At 33.8% G+C, this 11,501-nt stretch overlaps 1 long non-coding RNA gene and 1 pseudogene across 1 annotated transcript; one reads left to right on the forward strand and one right to left on the reverse strand.

Annotated features, from left to right (window-relative positions):
* LOC148584806 (cytochrome b5-like) lies at positions 1–2,100 on the forward strand (annotated as a pseudogene).
* Positions 2,101–10,708: 8,608 nt separating this feature from the next.
* LOC148584807 (uncharacterized) lies at positions 10,709–11,242 on the reverse strand. Its single transcript, XR_015912623.1, has 3 exons — positions 11,083–11,242; positions 10,954–11,002; positions 10,709–10,801 (listed from the first exon to the last, which is right to left on the reverse strand). It is a non-coding gene; the product is annotated as an uncharacterized LOC148584807 (long non-coding RNA).
* Between the last annotated feature and the right edge of the window lie 259 nt (positions 11,243–11,501).

Here is an 11,501-nt window from a genome sequence, read left to right on the forward strand (position 1 = left end):
ATGGCTTCTAATGCCAAAGTTTATGCCTTAGAAGAGGTGGCGAAGCACAATAATAAGAAAGACTGCTGGATTATTGTCTCTGGAAAGGTAATTAAGCTTTATGGCTTTTATTATTAACTAACTCTCTCCTACACCCCAACACACACCTAGCTAAGGGAAGGTGTGTAAGAGTGGGAGTGAAAGGATTGAGTTCGTGTAGTGTTATTCTTGTTCAAATATAAGGATATGAGGTGATTCTAGACTGTTAGGAAATCTATCATATTAGGGTCTATTTGATTTGCAAAATAGACCCATGGAATAGAATGGTTATTCCTATGGAATAGTCATTATTTTGTTTGATAATGGTCTATTCGTAGGAATAGTTATTCCTAAAGGAATCACTAATCTCTTATACACATGAATAGCCATTCCTCTAAAAAATGAGAGGAATAGTTATTCTGAAGGAATGGACAACTATTTCTAAAAAAACCAATTTTTTTTTTTTTTAGAAAAGAGAAATACCTAGATTTAGAAGGATTGCCGGCAACCCCATTGGGTGGCCGGCCACCCCCTTGCATGAATTGGGAGTGGTCGCACCACCCTGGTAGCACCTTGGGGTGGACCCTCGAGACTCATCGGGGGTGGCCTGGCCATCGCCGATGGTGAAGGGGTGAGGCCGCGGCCACCCCCTAAACGTCGTGGGGGTGGACTTGGCCTCCCCCAATGCCATCGTAGGTGGCTAAGGCCACCCCTGACGAGCCTCGGAGGTGGCCAAGGCCACCCCCTAGATCCATAGGGGGTGGTCTCACCACCCTCGAGGCACCTCGGGGGTCCACGCCAAGGTGCTTCGGGGGTGGTGTGACCACCCCGAGGTCATGCAGGGGGGGTGGCTGTAATTTTAGGTTTTTTAATTTTTTGTTTTTTGTTTTTAAAAGAAGAGTGAAGTTTTTGGTAATTTTGGTTCAACTCCCATTAGAATACATATGTTGTTACCAAACTTAGGAATATAAATAATTATTCCATTCCACCCTCCTCTATTCCTAGTAATAGCTATTTTTTTTCCTAACGGAATACCCAATTTGCGAACCAAACGAGTCCTAATCTTATAATTGGTGAGATGCGAAAATTAGAAGAATGCATAAAACAAGCAATCACAAAACACAAAGATTTATGTGATTCTACTAAAGGCTACGTCCACATAGTTTCAGTGAGGTTTCACTATTTTTGAGAGAATACATGAGACTTCAATAATACATCCATACAAACCCTAATTAAAATCGACTAATCTTCAGGAAAAAAAAATTGCATTTAAACCGTAGGGCTTCCAATGACGAACTGAGGCAGATACAAATTAAATTTGGCTCCACATAGTCTAACAATCTCCCATTTGGAGATTGGTCCAACAGCCAACATCAACCTCCCCATGCCTCCAACACATAACCACCATCGTTGCAACTCATCCACCTGTTCTTAAGCTCATAGACCAACTAAAGCTTACGACCCATCTAAGGCTCATAGTTGGCCCAATTTATTTGGCTTTTGTGATATTGTTTAAAGATTCAAACTCATTTTAGGCCCATAATTGGTCTCATTTCAACCCATAGTGTTTTTTATTTTGGCCATAGTTGGCTTGTACATTGCCTCTCATATAGGCCCATAGTTGGCCATCTTTTGGCCTACTCACGATGTCACCCCATATATATATCTGGACGATCATCCAGGAGGTGATGAAGCTTTGGTATCATCCACAGATAAGCAATCTCTTCGTGTTAGTGTCTTTTATTTAATATTAATGATGATAATATTAATACTAGTGTCTCAGCAACCATGAAAAAGGCTAAAACTTTATATAAACTTTTGCAGAGAAGAAGGATGCTATACAGATGAGTTTGAATTTGCTGGCCACAGTGATTCTGCTAAGGAGATGATGAAAAAAATATTATATTGGTGATTTTGACAGACCAGCTGTTCTGGTGAAAAATAAGCACAATCCAACTCTCCAAAACAACCAATCTCCAGGATTTGCAATTAAAATCTTGCGAGAGTTTTGGTGCCCTTGTTGATCTTGGGCAGCTTGCTTTTGCACAGCAGTACTTCAGCAGAAAAGGGTTAATGCATTGAATTTAGTTACGGCTGAGATAAAGGCTTGAGAACAAATCATCACTAATTAGGTGGTTCATTTTTAACTTCTGCATGTCCCCCCTCACATTTTTCTTTTTACTTCGCGTTTGTTCTGTTTTTTTTTTTTTTTGGTTTTTATGAATAAAGCTAAAAATTATATTTTTATTTCATAATTATCTCATGCAAAAAAAAAAAAAATTTGAAAAAAAAAGGTGAGTTATGAGTAGAATATATTGAATAATTAAGCTATATATTTACGTAGTTAATTCAAAATTTCTCAAAATAATAATCCGAGTTGTTGATTAATGAATGGAATAACTGATGAATATAGACATTATATCACCTTGGTAGTAGCTGCTAGCTAATTTCCTAAACAATCTCAATTTCATTCCTTTTGTGTGCTTGATTTAAATTTTAAAACGAAAGAGTGAATGAGAAGCATAGGTTGCACAAATTTTGAAGAGAAAAAGAGAGGTTGAGAAAATGTTGAGAGGATTTTTATGGTTTTATATGCTAGGAAATATTGTAGATATATATTTTTCCTAAAAAAATCAATTTAAAGAACCATGGTGATGTGGCCCCATGAGGATTCAAACTCTTCGATCCCCATGTGCCACCTCACCTCAAACCATTAAGCAACATGTCATCTTCACAATATGTTTAGGAATTAAAAACTTTTAACCCATGTTTAATAGGTTTTTGATTAATCTGCTAGTTTAATTAACTTAATTAGGCCCAATTAAACGGATATGCACATTTCAAGTCCATCTCCAAATTGGGCTTGCCTAAGGAGTAACTTAGGCCTAGGGTAGGGAATGCTACACTCTTTGTTATATGAAATGATAGATACTTACTGCCAAATATTAATAATTAGTCAGGTGAAGTATGTGTTGGACTTTTGTATCATACATAAGAACAAACAAAATAAATCAAATCCAACAATAAAGGACGAAGAAAACAAAAGGGGGCCAAAAAATTAAAGAGAAAATTAAGTAGTACCTGCCATATAAACTAATAAAAATTGTCTTGAAAAACTAATTGGTTAAGGAGGAACCTTTTATTTATTTATTAGTAAAAATAAAAAATAAAAAAATAAAGCTAAGACTTTTAGATAACTTTGATACAATATTACACTTTTACCTTTAATTATATCTTAAGGCAATAACTAATGAGAACTCCTAAAAATAATAACAACATTCTTAAATATACAAATAGATCGAAGAACTCTAAATGTAACGATTGCTTCTCTCCATTTGAAGTGAGATGAAAGAAGCCTTAGAAAACAAGTTCACCATTTATTCTTCGGAACACCCAGAGGCACATGATTGATGATTGTAGTGACGGTGAACACTGATAATTCAACCAACATTCACGGTCGCTAAAGACAATTCAGCCATAAATGATAAATATTAAATTAATGAAAAGCATATATATATATATATATATATATATATAGCAGAATCTCACTGTTTAGTAGGGTTGTGCTTTTTATTTCTTGTCAGATTGAAGATTGCGGTGGGAGATTGAAACAAAGCAATAGCGCTCTATCTTCCAAATCCTTGGTACTGTTTTCATCTACTGAAGATGACAATGCCAACGCTAAAGATAAAGATGTCGATTGTACGGTCTGATTTGTGCCGCAAGTCTGCAAGATTCCTGGGATATGCCGTGTTCATAATTTAGAGGGTAGATTAGATGTTGTGAATGAGCAACTTCAACAACTACCTATAGGAACATATATATATATATAGGCAGATAGGAAGTTCGTAATCATTCGTGTCAATTCATTTAGGTAACTATTTTAGTAGATAATTCTTATCAATTAAACGATATTCATTAGTTTGTAATAGGGTAAAGAATCCTTACCTAATAAATAATGATCATCAGGCTCATTGATTAGGTAGTCAACTATACAAGCTAACATTTTTTTTTTTTTTTTTTCTTCTTCTTCTTCTTATTTATACGAGTTTTAAACCTATATTGGTATAGGGTTTTTTTTGGTGCAATTTGTTCACCAAATATTGAATGTTGAAATGAATTGATTCTTCAATGTTATATATCCTGAAAAAGTTAATTTCTATCCCCAGCCGGTACACACATAATGATATATGTATAATAAATGTAGGTTAATTTCTTATATTATATGTTAATTTAGGTATTTCACTGCATGCCCACCAGAAGCACTACTAGGCAAAACAAAAGAAGCAAACATCCAAAGTGAATTATATAACATGAAGAAGCTAGCAGGCATCTTCATGAATTAGGTTGCTCATGAGTCTGTTCAAAACCTAACACAAACGTCCAACTAAGTATAAATACTAAAATCAAAGCAGTATATTTAGTTCAATATTATAGGCTCTTTCACTGTTAGCAAGTGGGCAATTTATTACACGTTTAAGAAACATGACCTAATGGCAATATTGGCATATGTATAAGGACATGCAACGTAACTCTCGGAACAAATTAAACATCAATCCAAATGGGCAAGTAATCAGATTGAAATGGACGTGAACATACATGTCCAGGAAAACCCTCATACTCTGTTGCGCAATATCATTGTTCCTTATCCGAACACAGGAAGTCATCCCTGTTTTGTTTGTTTTGTTTAGATGTCTTTTCCGGTCACAATCTGTCTAGCTAGCTAGGAGTCCGGTTCGGAGAGAGGGTCTTAGCTTATTGAATTGGTGGGGTGTCCTTATCAAATTCATTAAGCTGGTGATGAAAGGCTACATAATATTTGTTATTTTCATCATTGTCATTGGAACTATGCATGTGTTCCTCTCAGCAGACTTAATTGTATAAGCCAAATGAGCAAAAACAACTTTATTATCAACACTACAAACGTAAGCTAGCTACCGTTGTGAGTCTTCTTTTTTAAATTATTTTTTGGGTATTGAATTTTTGCTTCTGGTCTTTATACGTACAACACCTTGATTGCCTAAAGAATATGGTCAAACGGATCTAAATAGAATTAATAAAAATCTATCCTATATATACTAGCCAGTCAATGTCATCTACCAATGATCGTGTATACGTAGTCTAGTGGCTTTTTTCAGCAATCATGAAGATTGAAGGAGATTAATTTAGGATTCATTCTACCATGCAAAAAAAAAAAAAAAAATCATACTCTACTAATCATCCAGTACATACTCAATTATCTGACATTATATATTAGAAAATAGATGGGAGCTGTTATAGAAGTTGTACAAATATCACTATCGATCTATATTATATATAATGTTAATTTTTAAAACTAAGGATTTGAACATCATTCATGTCTTGTCTAAGAGGTCCTATATATAAAGGGTTATTTGGAATATTCCTATAGCTGACTACCAGCGTGAAATATTTTTTAGAGGATTATTTGGAGTGTTAAAGAATCTTTAAAATCAGGGCAGTTTGGAGAGTGAAGTATATATGGGTCTAGCATAAAAATTTGGGAAAACAAATGGCTCCTTAATCTGTCAATTTTTGTGGTGCAATCCATCGGTAAGGATTTGATTTTGGAAAGAGATGTAATCATGTAAGAGAGATGAAGAGACAAAAGGTGCAGAAAATGTCACTTACTAAGGAGATTTTTAATGAAAGTGAATCTGAGAGGATCTATATATAGTTTGGCAATTAAACCTAATCCACAAACTGATCAATTGATTTGGATAGATACGTCCAATGGGGAATTTTCGGTAAAAAGTGAACACCATCTAGAAAAGAATAGAACCAGCATGTAGGCTGCAGGAGAAAGCACTACCACCTCTTTATATAGAGCACTGTTGAAGATGATATGGCAACCAAATGTCCCAAGAGTGGCCAAACTTTTATTACGACAGGCATACAATAATTTGTTGCCGACCAAAGAAAATTTAATTTTTTTTTTAAAAAATATTGTTGAAGACTCCTTAACTGTGCTCAATTTGAGGGTACTTAGAAGTGAAAAAACAGTTATAGCTAGTGATTATTAGCTAAAATTACTAGCCGTAACCGCTTAGATGATTAGTAAAATTCACTAACCGCCTAGGCAGTTAGTGGTTAACTGGCTAATATTATTCCGTAGCAAAGCTCATCATCAAATGATGTATGAGGGAATTATATTAGAAAAATTCAAAAATCCCCAGCGAGGGTGAAGAGTTTCTCCAGATCGTGTGCGAACTATTAGAGAAACTTGAGAAGGAAGACATAGAATGTCTTATGGTACAATAACTAGAAGAATATGGCTTTGCAGAAATACAATAGTAATTGGAGGTGAACTCAACCACCCTTCCCAGTTAATTCAAAGTGCAAAGGAGTCAGTGGAGGATTTTATGTAGCGTGCAACAGGTAATTAAGAAATAATGTGGCGCAAGATCGAAATACAGTAACACCGAAATGGATAATTCCACCTTGTGGAGTAATAAAAGTTAATTGGGATGCAAAGATCTAGAAAGATGATGGGTCTGGGTGTAATTGTTAGACCATGAGGATAACGTTTTGGGAACCATGTGCTCCTTTAAACCTTATATAGTTGACCCTACAATTGCTGAAGCATATGCCGCATGGAAGGACAAATTTAACAGAAACCTGGGTATTAGAATATGATCCAATGGATGGAAGCACACCCTTAAAGTCGATACAACAATTGATTGATGATTCGAAGACGGTGCTCAAAGGTACTCCAATCATGGTATGTGAGGCACATAATTAAGGGAGCAAAAATAGCAGCACATGATCAACAAGGGTGGTGATTCAATGGCGCAAGAAAGTTCCCAAGTTGTCAGGGCGTGTACTAGGACGTGGGTTCGAACTTCTGCAATGGAGAATCTCCACATATGCCTAATTAGTATTAGCCACTTTGGATTCTCATTAATGCCCTGGTGGGATTGAGTTAGGTTATGGCTCAATCGAACTTAAATGAGCGATCATGAAATTTTTTTGGACATTTAGAAAAGGCAAAAAATATAGTAGATCATCTCCGAATTAAGAAAATTCTCTGGTTCTTAGTGGAATTGATTCAATTGTCACAATAAAATTCATTGCTTTAGTGAGCAAATTTTGAGTATCACAATTCTCTACATATTTCCCATACTTAAAAAAAAAAAAAAAAAAAAAAAAAATCCCTTAGAATAATGCGATGCCTAGGCAGAGAAATCTGCTAGATTAAAGGAAGCAGATTCATTAGTATTAGAAGCAGATCCATCTGCTAGATTAAAGGAGATTCGAACCAACTATATCCACAAGAGAGAGACTAAAAAGGAAGCAGATCCATTTGCATTAGTAACACTTATCAGTATTAGTTGTCAGTGAGTGAGAGTCTGGTTCTTAATTATATTGGAAAAATGATTGCCTGTATTTCGTTCCACGAGAACCCACTTGTTTCTGTTTCATTGAATTTCTTAAAGGTCCAATGGGAAGCAAATCTCAGGTACGTGTTTTATCCGTATATATACAACTGATTCCTTTATACAATTAACATTATTAGCACTTGTTATTTATAATATATATATCTTTGGGTCCTCTTTTAATCAATAAATTTTAGGATCGAGAAACTTTATTATACGTGTAATTATCCTCCTAAATTTTAAAAACTCTCAATTTTTTTTCAAATTCAATCATCCTTAAGATTTCAAAAGTACCCACACTTGAATTTTTGTATCTATATTAAAAAAAAAAAAACAACTGGGGTATTTTGAAAATTTTGACAAAATTTAACAAAAAATCCTAAATGAGAAGTGAAATTAAAAGATGAATACACTAGATTAAAAATTTTTAAAGTTTAGAGGGGTAAATGCAAAAACAACGACAATTTAGAGTAGTTAGGTGAAGTTTTTTTTAAAATTTTACTGAATTCCCCAGGTGTTATAATGGGTGTAATATATATATATATATAAACAAAAGAAAATCCAACGTCTCTAATAACAAATGATAGGAATCTGAGAATTTCTATCAGTTGAAATCATACAAAAAAAAAAAAAAAAAACACTATACATTGACTACTTCAAGGTGATAACAATCTCCAAAAGAAGCATAAAATAATTGATATTTTTATTCTTTAATTTGTCATACGGCATCTAGATCCTCTTGTAGAGATGATTGCAACTTATTCTAGTAAAATAATTATTACATAATCACGAACTAATAAGAAGACTAAATAGCAATTTTTATTATTTTTTTTTTTTTGGGGAGGGGGGGGGGGGTTGGGGAAATCTTTCCCTAAGGTTTTGTTGAGAGTGTTGCATAAAGTCCTTATATCAGAGAGCACTCTAATAAATTATAACCAATGGTATGAGATTACGTTATAGAGACAAACATTAAAATCTTACAATTAAATCATATTTATGACTTCAGTTATAGAACATATCTGCTTCAGGCAGACTCAATCTAATACATAGGTAAACCATATTTCAAACTTTTATTTTTCTGGCTATAAGAGCAAAACACTCATACCGAAACTAATTTTCCTTGACCCAAAGGACAGGATAAAAACATTCACCTTGAAGATCGCTCATGAAAGCAAATTTAAGGGAGAAATCAAACTTTTATTCAAAATTAAAAAACAACAAAAACAAAAACACCATAAAAAAAAAAAAAAAAGAAAAAGAAAAAAGAGAGAAGCAAACAATTACAACAGTCGAGCGAGAGAGGCGAAGTGCACTAGCCAGCATGTGGTGGATGTGATGTAACAATTACACAATTATTGCATAATAATACCTGAAATGAGGAGATTGCAATAATATGCAATTATTATGATTATGAGCTATATTATTATGGCATCCTAGGAATCTATACCATATACAATATTGCTCTTTATGGACTCTGTAGTTAATACCACAATTATCATTTACCATGGAGGCGTCGGCACAATTTAAGACAACGATCGCGTATGCTCTTAGCCTCGATATACCCTGTAGATTTCTCGTTCTCCAAGAACTCGATCTACGTCACAGATTTTAATACATCCTTTCAATTCTTTGCTTTTCTTATTGGGTTTATTTTTCATCTTTCGGGGTATACCACCATCATTTGGTGAGAAAGAGAGAAGTTGAGCGGGTAGTGGCAAGGGATAGAGAGATGGTGGCATATGAGGAGTAGAAAATGAAAGCAGGCGGTTTTCTGTATGCTTCAAAATTAGAAAAAGAGTCACTAGCACCATTATCATCACCATAAGTCCCTTCATACCATTTTTATCCATTGTTTCTCTCCCTCGATCCCTTAGGATTTCCTTTTTTTGGAACTCCAAGATGAATCCATAAGCAACAACATCTAAAGCTTTTTATATACACGAGTTACAACATATTTTCAAATTATAGATATTTTAGTTTGAAATTTCAATTATTCTAAAAAAAGAAAAAAAAAAAAAAAAAAAAAAAGGTTAATGTGTTTTACTTAAGTGAAGAATTGTTGAAGCATGATGACCTTGGAAATACTTGATGGATTTTGGCTAATGTAAATTCTGGTTAAGGTCACGTCTCATAATTCTTGCGTTTTCATTATAGTCATCTAGTAATTTTGTAGAGTTTTATTTTTTATTATTATTTTTGGCAAAATCGTGTTTAATCGATCAAGCAAGTTGTATGTGAATTTATCTTAGCGAAGAGTTGTTTAAGCATAGCAAACTTGGAAAGGTTTGATGGCTTTTGGTTAATGTGAATTATGGTCCTAACTCTTGAGTTTTTATTATAGACATTTCGTAATTTCTAATAGTTTCTTTTGGCAAACATCGTGTCTGATCGAGCATGAAAGTTATATTTGAATTTATTTTAGTGAAGATTTGTTTAACCATGGTGATCTTGGAAACATATAATGGGTGTAATGAAAAAAACTATAGAAAAACGAACTCTCTAATACCAAATGATAGGAATCTGAGTAATTCTATCGGTTGAAATCAAACAATAAAAGGAAAAAAAAAATTATAAATTGACTACTTCGAGGGGATAACAACCTCCAAAATATGCATAAAGTAATTGATATTTTTTATTCTTTAATTTGTCATACGGCATCTAGATCATTTTATAGGGAGGATTGCAACTTAGAACCTATTTGGGATGACGTTTGAGAAATAGAGCTTTTAAAACAAAATGTGATTTTTGGCAAAAACTTAAAAATGAAGCTTTTGCCAAAAGCATGTTTTAGTCATTCTTAAGCTTTTTAGTAGGGGTGCAAAGGCGGTTACGGTTAGCGGTTAGTGGCAATAACCGCTAATCGTAACCGCCTTAGCGGTTAGTAAATTTCACTAACCGCAACCGCTAACCGCTAGGCGGTTAACGGTTAGCGGTTAACCGCCGGTTAGCGGTTAGTAAAATAGATAACCGCCCGCTAACCGCTTTTTTAAAATTGAGTTTTTTTTTTGGACTTTTTTTTTTAGCCTTTTTTTACCCTCATTTTTTTTTTCTTGTATTTTTAATATCTTCTTGGGCCCAATTGCTATAAAAAGAGCCCATATTGAAAAATCCAAAATATTTGACCCAAAATTTACATTTACTTGTACTTTAAAAAAAAATTCTTAAATATTAAATCATAACCGGTTAACTTTTCTTAAAAAAAAAAAAAAAAAAATTCAACACAACATACAAAAAAAATTTCAGAATTCAAACAACTGTCACAACATATAAATAAATATATAAAAAAAGTTCAACACAAAGCATATAAAATAAGTTCAAATAAAACATTAAATGATACAAATAAAACATTAAAACTTCATCAATCCTCTCATTTGGTCCTCTAGCAAATCCTGTGGACATCAAAAGAAGAAAAGTTATAATATTAACCATAATAATATTAAGGCACAAGCATGTACACATATCAAAACGTGCTTAATATAATTGTATTGTAATTAAAATACTATGACAATTCAAAAAATAATAACCTTCGTTACTAACAAACCTCTAGGCAAAAGATGAAGCAGCACTTGAACTTGAAGGTTGAGTCACATCTATGAATAAATAATTAGAATAAATTAATAAATAATGAAAACTAAATGAAGTTGCAAATAACTAATTTATAAACATTTACCTAGCTCATCAAATTCTGCCAAAAACTCCTCCAACTCGGCATCGCTTAGGCAGTTCTTTATCCAGTCGTGTGTGCAAATCAAGGCTTCAACGGTAAGTGGAGACAATGAACTCCTAAAACAATCCAATACACGTCCACCGGTGCTAAATGCGGATTCAGAAGCAACAGTGGAAATAAGAATGGCAAATACATCACGAGCTATCTCTGCGAGGATAGAGTATTTGGACGCATTAACCTTCCACCAACCTAAAATATCAAAATCTTTTATTGTTTTTTCACACTCATCCAATGAATACTGATCAAACTCCGACTTACATGCCAAATCATCATCTTCCTCAACGTGTTGGGAAAACATCTTCCTAAATTGGTAGTCGCTATCTTCCAAGACATCACAACCAACATTCAAATTATCACTTGAA

The sequence above is a fragment of the Corylus avellana genome, chromosome 6 (genome assembly GCF_965113065.1).
Source record: "Corylus avellana chromosome 6, dhCorAvel1.hap1.2, whole genome shotgun sequence".
Taxonomy (NCBI): domain Eukaryota; kingdom Viridiplantae; phylum Streptophyta; class Magnoliopsida; order Fagales; family Betulaceae; genus Corylus; species Corylus avellana.